This window comes from Eumetopias jubatus, unplaced genomic scaffold (genome assembly GCF_037043125.1).
Source record: "Eumetopias jubatus isolate StellerSeaLion01/CBP00866 unplaced genomic scaffold, mEumJub1_p1.0 scaffold_52, whole genome shotgun sequence".
Lineage (NCBI taxonomy): Eukaryota > Metazoa > Chordata > Mammalia > Carnivora > Otariidae > Eumetopias > Eumetopias jubatus.
Window position 1 is genome coordinate 184107 of NW_028274858.1, and position 13650 is coordinate 197756.

The window sequence follows — 13650 nt, forward strand, 5'->3', positions numbered from 1 at the left end:
CTCACAATGCAGCAGCTGGACTACAGCTGAGTCTGGGAAACCTTGTTTGTCTCAGTGTGAAATAGTCCAAGCAGGTCCAAGAGAGCTCTAGAAAAAGACTTGATAAGACCCTGTGTGAAGTAATGAATGTGCTCTGTGTATGTGTTTTGGGGTGGGGACAATGGTGCGCAGAGCAGAAGAGAAGAAATGCCTGAATTCTAAATGAATGGGAAGGTCAGTCAGAAGAAGGGTGACCCGTCCCTGTACTGTCAAGTAGAGGAATCGTGGTTTGGTAGACAGCTTTGACCCAGGCCATGCACGGCTGCAGGCCATAAGGTGCGTTCGCCTGCAGAGTGAAGAGTCTCTTCGGCTCTGTCCCTTACTAGGATGAGACGCAGGGTAGGGAGGCACCGTGTGGTTGGGGATGCATGCTGTGCACCCAGAGTTCTAACCCTGGTTTCCCCACTGAGTGAGTGGGCAGACAAGCCCGTCAAGCTTACCATCTTTAGAATGGGGGTGATCAAAGCATTATAATGTGCTTAAACAGTGTCTGGTAGGGACACATGGGTGGCTCCATTGGTTAAGTGTCTGCCTTTGGCCCAGGTCATAATCCCAGGATTCTGGGATCGAGTCCCACATCGGGCTCCCTGCTCAGCAGGGAGTCTGCTTCTCCCTCTGCCTCTGCCACTCCCCCCACCCGCGCTCATGCATTTTTGCACTCTCTCTCTCAAGTAAATGAAGTCTTTAAAAAAAAAAACAGCATCTGGTATATAGTAAGTGCTCAATAAATGTTAGCTATTCTTCTGTGATTCTATGACAGAGAGAGAGGGATTTTCCTACAAGTAAGAGATAGAAAGGATCGAGTTTTAATTTTTTTTCAATCATTTAAGGAAAAATATCCAATGAAGTTATCTTCAGGGTACTTTGGCACTCAAAAGATATCACCAGGAAGAAAAATTACAATTATAATTCTGTACTATTTTAACAGTATAATTGTGTATTTTTTTTGAAAAAATGTTTTGTGGAAGTGCCAAGTCAATAAGCCATGAACTCAACTTGAGTTCAAGGGTACCCTAGCTTTCATTATGGGTTCCTCAGAAAAACTACAGAAAACGTCATTGGGGTTCAGTCCCCTAGGGCAACACGCTGGGTAATAGAGTGAGCATTTAGTTCTCAAACTGGTATTTGTGCGTCCAGAGACTGCGATCTCCTGAGACCCCGGCCCAGAGGGTCTTGGTGGCCAGCGATGTGGGCAGAATACAACCTCTCCCCAAAGCACAATGTTTAAGTAAGCACTGGTGGGGTGGGGCTACGGCAACGAACAAGGGAAACAGATACTAGCAGAGTTTCTCAAAAGCTCTGGAATTTTTTTTAAGAGTTATTCTTTTGAGAGAGAGAGAGAATGTAAGAGCTCAAGCAGAGGGAGGGACAGAGGGAGAGAATCTCCAGCAGACCCTCCCTGGGGCACGGAGCTCCACACGGGGCTTGGCTCTATCCCACAACCCCAAGAACGTGACCTAAGCCGAAACCAAGAGTTGGACGCTCAGCCAACTGAGGCACCCAGGAGCCCTTGGAACTAATTGTTTTAAAATAATATTTTGAGGTGAAATTCACATACAATAAACCGTTTCAGAGCAAACAATTCAGTGGCATTTAGTATAATTCCCAGTGTTGTGCAACCACCAGCTCTGCGTAGTTCCAGAACCTCTCTGTGCCCCACAGTAAAATCCCACACCCATGTAACAGCTTCTCCCAATTCCACCCTCTCCCAGCCCCTGGAACCACCAGTCTGCTGTCTTTATGGATTTGTGTGCTCTGAATATTCCACGTAAGTGGAACCACACGGTGTGTGACTGTTTTATTGTGCTGAAATACATACAACATACATTTTATTCGTTCAAACCATTCATCCTTACAGCCCCTTCCATCCTGTGACTCTGAAACTCTGTCGCTATTACACAGTGACTCCGACTCTCCCCCTAGCCCCTGACTGCCAACTTTACGTCCTGTCTTCATGGGTGTGACTACACCAAGGGCCCCATATAGTTAGAATCACACAGTATTTGTCTTTTTGGGATTGGTTTATTTAACTTACCGTAAAGTCCTCAAGATTTTATCCATGTTGTAGTATGTGTCAAAAATTTCTTCCTTTTTAAGGCCAAATATTATTCCATTGCATGGATATACCACTATTTGTGTATCCATTTTTCTGTTGATGGACATTTGTACTGTTTCCATCTTTTGGCTTTTGCAAATAGTGCTGCTATGAGCATGTGTTTACACGTTTTTGTGTGTGCAATATTTTCATTTCTTTGAGTATATACCTAAGAGTAGAATTTCAGGTTCATATGGTAATTCTATGTTTAACTGTTTAATCAGCCACCAAACTGTTTTCCACAGTAGCTGAACCATTTTACATTCCCACCGGTAATGTACGAGGGTTCCAATTTTTCCACACCCTTACCAAGAGTTGTTATTTTCTTTTTTTAAATTATTGTAGTCATTCTAATGAGTATGAAGTGATATTTCATTGTAGTTTTGGTGTGCATTTCCCTAATGACTACTGATGCTGGGTATCTTTTTGCATATTTGTTGGAAAAAAAAGTCTATTCAAGTTCTTTGCCCATCTTTAAATTGGGCTGTTTATATTTTTGTTGTTGTGTCCTAAGAGTTCTTTATATATTCTGGATATTAGACTCCTCAGATATATGATTTGCAAATATTTTGTTCCTTTCGCTTTCTTGATAGTGTCCTTTGATGCACAAAATTTTTATTTTTAATGAACTTAAATTTATATATTTTTTGTTGTTCATGCTTTTGGTATCATATCTAAGAAATTGTTCCATCTGCAAGATCGTGAAGGTTTACCTTTATGTTTTCTTCTAAGAGTTTTATTTTAGTACTTATATTCATATCATTGATCCACTGTAGTTAATTTTTGTGTATGATATGAGATAGGGAGCCAACTTTCTTCTTTGTATGGGGATATCCACTTTTACCAGCACCATTTGTTGAAAAAAATCATTTTTTCCTTATTGAATAGTCTTGGAACCCAGGTTGAAAGCCAATTGGCTGTAGTTGTAGAGGTTTATTTCCAGATCTTCAATCCTTTTGTTGGTCTGTATGTCTGTCTTTATGCTAGAATCACACGGTTTTAATTACTGTAGTTTTGTAGTGGGTTTTGAAATCAGGAAGTGTGAGTCCTCCAACTTTGTTCTTCTTCTTTAAATTTTTTTATTCTTATGTTAGTCACCACACATCATTATTTTTAATTTAAATTTTTTGTTATGTTAATCACCATACATCATTAGTTGGATGTAGTGTTCCATGATTCATTGTTTGTGCATAACACCCACTGCTCCACGCAGAACGTGCCCTCTTTAATACCCATCAACAGGATATCCCCTCCCCTCTAGAACCCTCAGTTTGTTTTTGAGAGTCCATCATATCTCATGGTTCATCTCCCCCTCCGATTTACTCCCCTTTATTCTTCCCCTCCTGCTATCTTCTTCTTTTTTTTTTCCTTAACATATATTGCATTATTTGTTTCAGAGGTACAGATCTGTTGACTGCTTTGGGAATTATGGACACTTTCACAGTATTAATTATTCCAGTCCATGAGCATAGTATGTATTTCCATTTGCTTGTGTCATCTTTAGTTTGTTTGTTTGTTTGTTTTAATCAAGGTCTGATAGTTTTCAGAGTACAAGTCTTTCATTTCCTTGGTTAAATTGATCCCTAAAGTATTTTATTATTTTTGGTACATCCGTAAATGGGATTTTTTTTCTAAATTTCTCTTGCTGCCACTTTGTTATGGGTGTTCATATTCTTAAACTACTTCTTGCTTCAGTTTTGGAAGGTTGGGTGTTTTGAGTATTTTGTCTATTTCATATAAGTTGTCCCATTTATTAGTGTAAAGTTGGGTATGATATCCCCTAAAAGGCTTTCCAGGGGATCTATGGTGATGCCTCCCTTTTTATTCCTGATATTGATAATGTGCATTTTCTTTGCTTTATTCTTTTTTTTTTAAGATTTTATTTATTTATTTGACAGAGAGCGAGAGGGCACAAGCAGGGGGAGCAGGAGAGGGAGAGGGAGAAGCAGCCTCCCCACAGAGCAGGGAGCCTGATGCGGGGGATCCGTGGGATCATGACCTGAGCCAAAGGCAGACGCTTAACCGACTGAACCACCCAGGCACCCTTCTTTGTTTTATTCTCGTTCATGTCTTGTAAGGGTTTAATATTTAAAAATGACTTCAAAGAACCAACGTTTGGCTTTGTTAATATTTTCTTTTCTTCTGTTTTCAGTTTCATTGATTTCTGCTTTTCCGTTCTTCTACTCTGGTTTTAATTTATAACTTTTCACAACAGAAGCTTAAATCACTGATTATAAACCTTTCTGAGAAGTTTTCAAGTACACACATTGAGAACTATAAATTTTCCTCGTGACTGCTCTATTTGCATCCTGCCATTTCCTGCATATTGTCTTGTTTCATTCACTTCCGATATTGTCCAATTCCCTTTATTTAGAATTGTACTTAATCTCCAAATATTTGAGAACTTTCTATTAGTCTTTTGTCATTAATTTCAGATTTCATTTCTTTGGGGACAGATGGTATACTTGAAATTTATTGAGACGTGTTATACTCTTTTCTTAAAGTCCTGAATATACTTTAAAAGAGTGTGCATTCAGCGGTTGGATGATGTTTCCATAAATATCAGTCAGGTTGAGTGGATTAAATAGTGTTTATATTCTTACTCATCATTTTTGTCTTCTTGCTGTGTTAATTATGGAGAGAAATTTGTTGAAATCTACAACTGTGTCTATTTCTCCTTTTAGTTTTGTTAAATTTTGCTTAATGAATTTTGAAATTGTGTTAGATATACATGTTTAGTATTAAGTCTTTTTGTCAAATTGACTCTCTTATTATTATGTATTGTCTGTCTTTATCCCTGGTAACACTCCCTGTCTTAGAGTTTATTTTCGGCACAATATGTCTTTTTTCCAGTCCCTTTGCTTTTGATGTTTGTGTCCTTATATTTCAGTGTCTCTTATAAACAAGACATAGCTGTGTCTTGGTGGTTTTTTCTTTAATCCAGGCTGACAGTCTGCCTTTAAATTAGAGGATTTAGTCTATTTACATTTAGTATAATTACTAATATGGTTGAGTCTAACTCCACCATCTTGATATTTTTCTTTTTTTAAAGATTTTATTTATTTATTAGAGAGAGAGAATGAGAGATAGAAAGCACGAGAGGGAAGAGGATCAGAGGGAGAAGCAGACTCCCTGCTGAGCAGGAAGCCTGATATGGCACTCAATCCCGGGACTCCAGGATCATGACCTGAGCCAAAGGCAGTTGCTTAACCAACTGAGCCACACAGGTGCCCTTGATATTTATTTTCTGTTGATAGCATTTGATCTTTGTTCCTTTGCTTTTCTTTTCCTGCTTTTTTTTTTTTTTTTTTTTTTTTTTTTTTGCTACAAGGTAGATCTCTTTGTATTCATGGGTACGTTACAGTGGTGCCATCCACTGTGGTAGCCACTAGTCACATGTAGTTAAGTTGAAAATTCAGTCCCTCGTTATTTCAGCCACACTCTGGATGCCCAGTAGCCACACATGCTTGTTACCACGTTGGAAAGGAGAGATTACGGCAGAAAGTTCCAGATTGAGGTCAGGATTTATTTTGAGTCAGAATTACCCAGGGTCCAATGTGAAAAGGGCATCGTTCTAGTCAGGAGACATGTGTTCATGTTTTGTGTTTACTACTGATGGGCTTTGTGTCAGTAGGCCTACGAGACCCTGCTCTTAGCCTCAGTTTTCTTTTCTAAAACACACGGATAGTAATTCCTGCTCTTCCACTTCACGGAGTGCTTGTGGAAAAGAACACTACAAAATGGTTAACAGTTTTCAGGAAAACATTAAAACTCAGTTGACTGTGTTTCTGTGTTTTGTTTGGTCTTTTAGGTTACTGACGGAGCTGGAGTCCCCTTCTTGGTGGCCCTTTAGCTCCAAGCTTTGGAAGATGCCAGCAGAAACAACGCCCAAGGGGGGCACCTCAACGGCTAGTCCCAAAGCTCTTGGAAAAGAAGGGGTAGTGGTCCGAATTCCTGCTGTTATCTCCCAGGGAACAGCATCTCATGTTAAAGCAGGAAGTCTTACCATCCTTGTGTCCAGGTTGGAAATCCATGACTCGAGTTCTTTACTCATGCACAGATTTGAAAGAGAAGATATAGACGACATTACGGTTCACACACCTTATGAATTTAGAATCCAGAAACAGCCTCACAGAAGTAGGGCCAACTGATTTTTAACAAAGGTGCAAAAGCAATTCAATGGAGGAATGACAGCCTTTTCAACAAATGGTGCCAATGGAATATCTTTAAGGAAGAAAATAACCCTTTACTCTACACCCTCACAACTTAAACAAAAGTTAGTTCAAAACTAATCACAGACTTAAGTATAAAATGTAAAAATGTAAAACTTTTAGAAGAAAACAGGAAAAAGAAGCTTTGGAGCCAGGGCTTGGCGAAGACCAGAGTCCATGATTTTGTTAACACCAAAAGCATGATCCGTAAAAGAAACAAGTGGCAAACTGGACTTCAAGGAAAGTAAAACCTTCTGCTTTATGAGAAACCCTGTTATAACAGTGGGAAGACAACTCTAGATGGGAAGAACATGTCTGCAAATAGCACATCGAACAAAGACCAGTTCCTGGGAAAGTAAACAATTACCAATACTCTACAGTTAAAAAAAAAGCTCATTTAGAAAATGTGCAGACACGAAGAGACATTTAACCAAAGAGGAATGTACACGTGGCAAATAAGCCTAGGAGAAGGTGTTCCACGCCACCAAGCACCAGGGAAATAGAAACTGAGACCACAATGAGCTATGATTACACGCCTGTCACAACGGCTAGGATAAAAAATAGCAACAACACTAAACGTTGGCAGGGGTGTAGGAAAACCATGCCTTTCATACATTGCTGGTGGGAAAACAGACATTCTGGAAAAAAATCTGAGTTTCTTAACAAATGAAACATAAACTCACTGTATGACTAAGCCATGAAATGAAAACTCATGTCCATACAAAAATCTACACACCTGTTCGCAGCAGTTTCTTTGTAATAGCCAAGACCCAGAATCAACCGAACTGTCACTTAACAGGTGACTGGAACAGTCTAGAAAACCATACTGTGGCCGTCTACACCATGGACTACTACTCAGCAACAAAAAGGAACAAAGTATTGATAGCGCAACAACCTGGATGGGTCTTAAGGGTATTACTCTGTGGAGTTTTGTATAATTCCATTTATACAATGTTGCCAAGATGACATGATTATAGAGATGCCGAACAGATTGGTGGTTACAGGGGTCAGTGGTGGTGGGAAGTGAGGTGGGGTGGGTGTGACTAGAAGCAGGTAGCATGACCAAAGTTTTGTATCTTGATTCCAACGATGGTTACAGAAAACTGCACATGTGATAAAATGACAGAATTATACATGCACTAAGCCAATGCCAATGTCCTGATTTTGATGTTCTACAGTTACCTAAGATATTATCACTGGGGCAGCTCGTGAGGGGTGCACAAGCCCTCTGTACTCTATTTGCAACATCCTGTGAATCTCTATTATTTCAAAATGAAAAGTTAAGAAAAAAAAAGCAAACAAAAACCACACAGACAGGGAGAAGATATATGCAATGCGGACAACTGACAAGAATTAATATACAGAAAATATAAATGGCTCTGAGAAGAGAACACACAAACAACCTGTGTACTTAGAATATGAACAGATGAATGGATAACAAATATATAAAAAGATGCTCAATGGGGCGCCTGGGTGGCTCAGATGGTTGAGCCATCTGCCTTTGGCTCAGGTCATGGTCCTGGGGTCCTGGGATCAAGTCCCGCATTGGGTTCCCTGCTCCTTGGGAGCCTACTTCTGCCTCTCTCTCTCTCTCTCTTTCTCTCATGAATAAATAAAAATCTAAAAAAAAAAGATGCTCAATGTTTTAATGTAACAATTTAATCATTTTATTACAAATTAAAACAGAATGAAGTAGCACTCACAGCCCTATATAGACTGGCAAAATTCAGAAAGTCACATGACATCAAACGTTGGGGATTTTATGGAGCAACAGAAACTCTTATACCATCCTGGCAGGAGTGCACACGTAACATAACTATTTTGGTGAGCAATACGGGTATCTTAAAGTTTGAGCTAACCCTAAAACTAGGCAATTTCCCCGCAGGCCTAGGTGTGTACCCAACATGGTAAGCACAAAAATATTCACTGTGGCATTGTTTTTAATATCATAAAAATAACATCATAAATGTTCTTCAGAAGAATAGACAAGTCATTTTAGTATAAACTAGTTAAATTTACTGAGCGCTTACCACGTGCCAGACACTATGCTAGGTGCCATGACATAACACTGAACTAAATAGATGAAGATCCCTATCTTCACGGAGCTTACATTGTAGCAGATGAAGACAGACACTAAATAAGCCCTTAAAATATATGCAGCCAACGTGTGGTCATGGCATTTAGAACAAAGGCATCACTATGATTCAATGGGGTCGAGAACTGTTTCATCAATTAATGGTGTCCAAGAAACTGAATATGCTTGGGAAAAAAATGAACCTTGAGGCCGTTAACCAAATGGTGGAGTAGGAAGTTCTGGAGGTCAACCCCCAACTGATATAGCCAGTAAACCAGAAAAAATTGATCAGAATCAACTGTTTCCACACTCTGGAACCTGACTGGACACACAGCAAGCAGAAGAGCACTAAGTGAAAGCGGAGAGCTGGTCCCAGGTGGAAGAGTGACACAGGCAAGCAGCTGCCACCACCCATCCCTCGGGCCTGCTGTGCTGACCTCGTGACCTGGGCTCCAGAACCAGGCTAGGGCCAGGGGTGGCGGTAGAAAGACTGCCCTCAAAAAGTCTGGGTTGCATATTTTGCACATTTAGGTCTCAGCTCTCTCAGGCTTTAGGGTTGCCTTGCTGGCATCTGTCAGTGATTTCAAGAGCTAGGAACACCTTTGCTTTTCCTTCCATTTTTGGAGCCAGAAACTTAAGGAAATCTCTGTCAGTTCACTGTGGTCTGACCACATATAACAGAACAGAAACATCAGCGACCACACACAACAAGGGTTATACACTTTGCAAAAACAGTTCGGAAAAGTTACAGACAGATGACTGTAGCCCCAAACAAGCACAAACCAGCAATCCCTGAGGAGTGGGAGAACCTGATTTCTAAAGTTACCACATTAAGATACTCAGAATGCCTAATTCTCATTAAAAAAAAAAAAGCCAAAGCAAACAAAGAAATGAGAAGATATGGCCCATTCTCATGAAACAAAGAATTGGACAGAAACAATCCCAGAAGAAATACAGACATTGGAATTATCTTAAATGTGTTCAAAGAGCTAAAGGAATTTATGGACAAATAATTAAAGGAAATCAGGAAATGATATATGAACAAAATGAGATTAATAAAAAGACGGAAATTATGAAAAGGAACCCACAAAACTTCTGGAGCTGAAAAGCAAGTTAAAAAAAAAAAAACCTCACTAGAGGTTTCCAACAACATACTTAAGCAGGCGGAAGACAGGATCAACAAACTTGAGATAAGGCAATTGAAATTACCCAGTTGGAGAGGGGAAAAAAAAAGAGAATGAAAATGAACAGGGCCGGGGCACCTGGGTCGTTCAGTCATTAAGCATCTGCCTTCGGCTCAGGTCATGATCCCAGGGTCCTGGGATTGAGCCCCGCATCGGGCTCCCTCCTCCGTGGGAAGCCTGTTTCTCCCTCTCCCAATCCCCCTGCTTGTGTTCCCTCCTTGGCTGTGTCTCTGTCAACCAAATAAATAAAATCTTAAAAAAAAAAGAAAAACTTAAAAAAGAAAAAAAGAAAATGAACAGGGCCTAAGGAACGTGTGGGACAACATAAAGCATACCGATATATGCATCGTAAAGAGAAGAGAGAGATTTGAAAAAATAATGCCTAAAAACTTCCCAAACCTGCGGTATCTGGATGGCTCAGTCGATTGGGAATCCAACTCTTGATTTCAGCTCAGGTCATGATCTCAGTGTTATGAGATCCAGCCCCACATCAGACTCTGTGCTCAGCACGGAGTCTGCTGTGCCTCTCCCGGTGCACACACACACACACGTCTGCATAGGCTCTCTCAAATAAATCTTTAAAAACAAAAAAATAAAAAAAAACCCAAAACACTTCCCAAACTTGATGCAAGGCATGAGTACACACACCTAGCAAGCTTAATAAACTCCAAGCAGGATAAACCCAGAGGTCAACACTGAGACAGATTATAGGCAAACTGGTGAAACTTAAAGATAAAATCTTTGATAAGACAAACAGCCACTTTCTCATCAGACACCCCTAACGTCAGAAGGCAGTGGGATGACATATTTAAAAAGCTGTCAACCAGGATTTCTACATCCAGGAAATGATCCTTCAAGAATGAAGTTAAGACTCCTCCTTCTTTATAACTTCAAAACAGATGGGAGGCACGTGGGGAGGGACTCATCTGCCCAACTCCAGCAGATCCTGTCCAGAACTGAGCTGAGGGGTTTAACGGGGGACAATGAGGGGGACTTAGAGCCGTACTGTGGGGAAATGAAATGTGTGTCCTGGATTTGAGTGTAGAGAGGAAAACCTTGGTCCAAATCCAAGACACACCATATCCCTACCAGCATGTTTGGGCAAGTGGTGCTCCAGGCTCTTGATTGGAGGCAAGGTGAGTCACAGCGCTTAACACAGGGGGTCACTGTGGGGTGTAAATGAGGTGACACATACTGGCTGTAGCTGTGAATAATCATCTGGCATCAACACACATTCCTGTAGCCACATCTGTTCATCCTCCATGCACTGCCCCTCCTCTTCACCTGCATATGCCTCCAACACCCCACATCCTTCACATGTGTCTGAGGAGAGGCCAGGGGCATTGACTTTCATGGATTTTAGGTTGAAGTAGAGCATTTCAGGATGATGGGGGTTCCGTGGAGGGAGGAGGCAGGGCTTTCCCGAAACGTGTCTTCTGTGATCGATGACCACCGAGCCGCCTGGCTGTAGCCTACAGGATCGCACCTACACTGCAGGAGGCCCGTGTGAACCTCATCGACCTCAAATTATGTAACCCAGTGGTACAACGGGTGCATTCGTTCAATGTGTGTGTGCAGGGTACCCTGAAGGCAAGATCGACACCTGCCAGGTAACTTCCCTTGGGCGCCCCTTTCCCTGCCAACACCTCTTTTGTGAATCCCTGAACTCCTCTCCCTCCAGGGCCTTGCTTCAGTGACCCTTTCCCTGGCCCCATCTTTTTTTTTTCTTAAAGATTTTATTTATTTGAGAGAGAGAATGAGATAGAGAGCATGAGAGGGGAGAGGGTCAGAGGGAGCAGACTCCCCGCTGAGCAGGGAGCCCAATGCGGGACTCGATCCCGGGACTCCAGGATCATGACCTGAGGCGAAGGCAGTCGCTTAACCAACTGAGCCACCCAGGTGCCCACCCTGGTCCCATCTTGTAGCAGTGAGGATGGGAGGTGATACCTGGGGCCCCTACAAAGAACCAGTCACCACACAGAGAGCTTTATCCCACCGTGACACAGAGATCATATCACCCGAACACAACCCTTGAAGAGAATGCTTACCTCTCCTCACCAGAATACAAAACCTTTCAATCCACTTGTACACACATGCCCATGCATGCATACAGCCTCATACGTGGACACATGGGTCACTTATCTTCCCTCCTCACTGCAAGGAGACCCGTGACAATCCATCCCCTTCTCACATCCACCTGAAGCTGTTGATACCAACTCAAAGTTTACCACCACCACTTGTGTTCATGGCAGCAAGAAGACATGTGACTGAACAAACTGTCCTTCCAGAGCCTATGGCCCTCCTGAGCAGGGGAAAAGTGGCCCAGAGAGTGACTTCTGTGTCCTTCTGGGCAGGGGGACAGCGGCGGGCCTCTCATGTGCAGAGACAACGTGGCCAACACCTATGTAGTCGTGGGAGTCACAAGCTGGGGGGTAGGCTGTGCCCGAACTAAGCGCCCCGGAGTCTACATGGCCACCTGGCCCTATCTGAACTGGACTGCTTCCAAGATCGGGTCTAATGCCTTGCACATGGCTCAATCACCCACCCCTCCCCATCCAACTTCTCAAGCAATCCCGGCTAGACAACCCTCTGCCCGCCCTTCTGCTCGCCCTCCTTGGTACTTCCAATGCCCTCCTCGACCTCCTCCCAGCCCCCCTGCATCTCGACCTCGACCCAAACCCCTGGCCCCAACCCCACCCCCTCCCCCACCTATCACTAAAGCTCCCCAAGTACTTTCTTTTGCCAAGCGACTACAGCAACTCACAGAGATCTTGAAGGGGAAGACCTTTTCTAATGCAAAGGGGTATTAGGAAATGGAGACCACAGATCTCCCAGAACAGACCGCCGCCTCCTGATCCAACCCCACTCCCAACAGACCCAGTGAGCCCTTTACTCCCAAGAAAACAAAGATGAAATAAATACATATAAATATAGGTATATAATTCTTTCTGGACTTCTTCCTACCTGCCCTCCCCGACTCAATCCAAACCCTCCCCCAGCATATCTGTCCTCCCTCTGTCACCCTCCAACAAGGTGGAATTGCTCGTATGTCAGTGGCAATTGTGGTTTCCTAAATCTTGATTTTTGAAGTTGGAACAAGGCGATCTGGGGTGACAAGCCAGGTATGGTCTGGATCTCACACTCAGAGTCTCTGCTTATTAAATCAGTGCAGGTGGGCCCTACAGCACTTCTGTGAGGTGAGCTGACTCAGAAGGAGGGGTGTGGGTCTGAGTCCATTGGAAGAATGACCCCAGTCTGAAGTTTTGTACCGTGGCCATCTGATGCTCAGTCCACATGGCCAACCCCAGGCAGGAGTCTGCCCTCAACCAGAATTGCTTATGTCCATCTGTGAATTCCTGAGAAAGAGATCTCGATGGCCTCAGGTCAACTGCCTACTCTGGTCAGGGCCCAGATCAAGCCTAAATGCTGGATTAGCCACTTGAGGATTAAAGATGGCAGGCTCCAGAAAGAAACCCCCGGGCTCCTGGCTGGGCAGTTGCTGCAACAAGCAACAGTCTCATACCTGTTCATCTGTTCACTGTGTGCACATGTTTCAAGTGCAAGATGGTCCTATGTTCTGGTTGCAAAGACAGATGGCAGAGGGTACAGGAGCATGAGGGAGGAACTTTGGGTGAGGAAGACCAAGGACGCTGTCTTTTCCTGCTGGGGCTGCAACAGGGACTGATGAAGCAGGCATGAGTATTTTCAGGATTCGTCAGTCTGTCTGGGTTCAAACACACCCCCTGCTTTACCCTCATCAGCTATGTGGCCACAGGACCCAGAGTTCCCTGACGGTACCGCTGCTCAGGTAGGGCTAAGCCTTGTTGACCCAGGTACCCTCATCTCATGACCCGTGTATGGCAAGCGGTAGGTGGTTGGTGAGCACAGCGAGGGGCTGCCCCTTCCATCTCCCCCTGGAGCAGAGGGACCTGCTCCAAAGCCAAACCCAGACCTAAACTCCAGGCTCGAAGACCGTCAACAGCTGGCGCTCCGACATCCACCTCGCAAGGCCTCTCTCATTCGACCAACATCTTTTGGGCACCCGAC

The 13650-nt window shown here is 43.1% G+C and overlaps 1 pseudogene; it reads left to right on the top strand.

Moving 5' to 3' along the window:
* Nucleotides 1–12458, top strand: part of LOC148161838 (acrosin-like) — a 36635-nt pseudogene extending 24177 nt beyond the window's left edge.
* The last annotated feature ends 1192 nt before the right edge of the window (nucleotides 12459–13650 follow it).